Raw genomic sequence first — 2,806 nt, forward strand, 5'->3', positions numbered from 1 at the left:
AAAGTTGATTGTTAACAGTGACGTCTCCTTTATGGTGAGGGCAAAGATACAGCATAGCACTTATTAACTAATCTTATTTCTCATGCCCCATCCAGTGTTTAAAGGAATGCAGATGAGATGAAAAAGTTGTTTAGGTGTTATTAATATGATTAAAGGGACAGGTTTATCATCCGTTTGAAAAATCGTACCTAAGTCTCAAAAACTGGAAATGATTTGCATAATTGATCACCATAGTTTTCTCAGCTCATCGTCGAAATTTGAGCCTTCAAATCCATGTATCTCCACAATAGTCTGCATTTGAAAATATAAAAGACGACTGGTCTTTTCTTGAGACTGCATATAGAAAAGACATAGATCACTCTCAACAATTGATATACTGAGTGCTATTTTAACTGTGAAAATATTTCATTAATGTAGAACAGACATACATAGTCAATGGAATTCCTAGTTTGAGATATTTTGGAAGGAATTATACAAGAATTTTGTACATTTCTAGCACATCGAAGACTATTTACATATATTCAAGACTCAAATCAATGTCTGAAAATGGCAAATCTTTCCCTTTAAATTTCCTTTCCACCGTCTAAAATATACTTAATAACACAACACACTTATATCACATTTCTTTATTTTACACTAGTATAGTTATACAAGTAGTGTGCAACATGAAAATAAATTTCTTAAAATAAGAATTTGGAAAAAATTAGGTTGTTACATAAAATTGAATAAATATATTTACAAATTTGCAAAATAAATGTTAATAATAAAATGAAGCACAAAAATAAATTAATAAATTCAGATATTTACAATAATTGTGAAATTTAGTTAATAAATATGATTGTAAATAAGTTTATAATTGCATGCTTAATTTGGAAATATTTATACAGAAGCATCATGCATGGAATTATATTGCAATTTTTGAAAATTTTAATTATAACTCAGGAAGTCTTAATTGAATAAATAAATTAATTAATAATAAATGTAAGTTTATGACATCAATAAATGGCTGAAATAAATATTATATATACGTTTAAATACTGATATTTCTCTTGATATATAATGTAATATATTAAAGGGATTGTAAAGAGGTTTTTTAATTTTGTATGTGTATCAGGGACAATGATAGCATCAATTTGCACCATTCCAATTTTCAATCAGACGTCTTTGGTTCTAGCAATTCTACTAAAACTAAGTGTTTTATGATGTCTTCTTCGCAAGGTCTTGTGTGATACAAGGAAATTTCGTGGGGGTGACATCATAGAACACTTAGTTAAAGTGGAATTGCAGGAACCACAGACTTCTGATTGAAAATTGGACTGATTCAAATTGATGCTTTAAGTGTGCCTGATATGCATAAACAATTTTAGAAAACCTCTTTACAATCCCTTTAATATTCATATTAAGAATGAGGGGATTTAAATTGAATTAAGAAATAATTTAAATAAATAAATATAATGTGAGATATATAATTAGAAATGAGATCAAAATTGTAAAATCATGCTGTATCACTTATCAGAATTAAAATCAAGCTCATATTCAAGTTTTAAACTAAAATAAAGTATTGAATGTTGTGACTTTCAGGCTATTATGAACAATTCTATATTGAATAATAATAAATATATCTCTTGATTATTATTACTTCAATTAGAATAAATGATTTATTACATTCATAATGCCTGCATCGGTTAATAATTAATAAATAAATTAATAATAAATATAAGTCTATGACATCAATAAATAGCTGAAATAAATATTATATATAAGTTCAAATACTGATATACCACTTGATATATAATGGAATATATTAATATTCAAAAAAACACTAGATGTGATGATAGTCATAAAAGCGCCATAGTAAGTTATTGCTACATTAAAGGGGAATCCACGCAAATCTGCAAAAGTAGTATAGATAGCTGGGATTGAGATCTATCGTCTGGTAATGTAAATATATAAAAGACTGTATCCTTTCAATATAAGATTAATTATTCAAGTTTAAATATTCCTTGATTATAAGTGGCACAGGAAGACAAGTGATGGCCTTTTCCAAGGAATACTGTGAAATTGCACAATTTGCAAGATGATGTCGAATAGAATTTCTACATATTTGTTTCAAAGAAGATGGTGCTTGGAATTTATTTACTGGCAAATACTTAGCTAATTGTGAATTAATTGTAAAACAGCTTTCAGGCAGGTCCTTGATATGGTCTTTATGGCTCCACTGAAGACCTGCTTCAGAGATTTTTATGTTGCAAACACTTTTAAGCATTTCATGCAAACAGTCTAATGTGGCATGAAAATAGTTACCACAATCAAAAGAATATTTCATGAATGTACAATAACTATTTAAACTGCTTATTATATACGCAAGGGGAGACTGCATGAAATTGTCGCCACCTTCCCCAGTCACCCCTAATCGATGTAATGGGTTAGCTCCATGACGTAATAACAACAACACCAGTCGGGAATCTCTTCTTATCGCTGCGGCCATTAAAGGTGTTGAAAATTTATTTATGTTGATTGCTTCGTGAATAATGCAGTTTAATATTTGTGGATGGATACTTTTTAAATAATAATTAAATGTCGGAAAGAGTGTGTCGTCAAAATTTGATGAAACTTTTGGATAAAGCGTAAAACTGTCGATGTTCATGGAGGGGGATTCCTTTGTCACTTGACATGACAACACACTAAAAATAGAATGGAGGTTTCTCTCACAATAAAAAATTTCTGAAATTAGCTTTCTGGCTGTATTTTGNGACATCATCCTCAATTCATAGCATAATCTTAAAGCAGTAAATAAATTGTTGTG

The sequence above is a fragment of the Lottia gigantea genome (genome assembly GCF_000327385.1).
Source record: "Lottia gigantea unplaced genomic scaffold LOTGIsca_451, whole genome shotgun sequence".
Classification (NCBI taxonomy): Eukaryota; Metazoa; Mollusca; class Gastropoda; family Lottiidae; genus Lottia; species Lottia gigantea.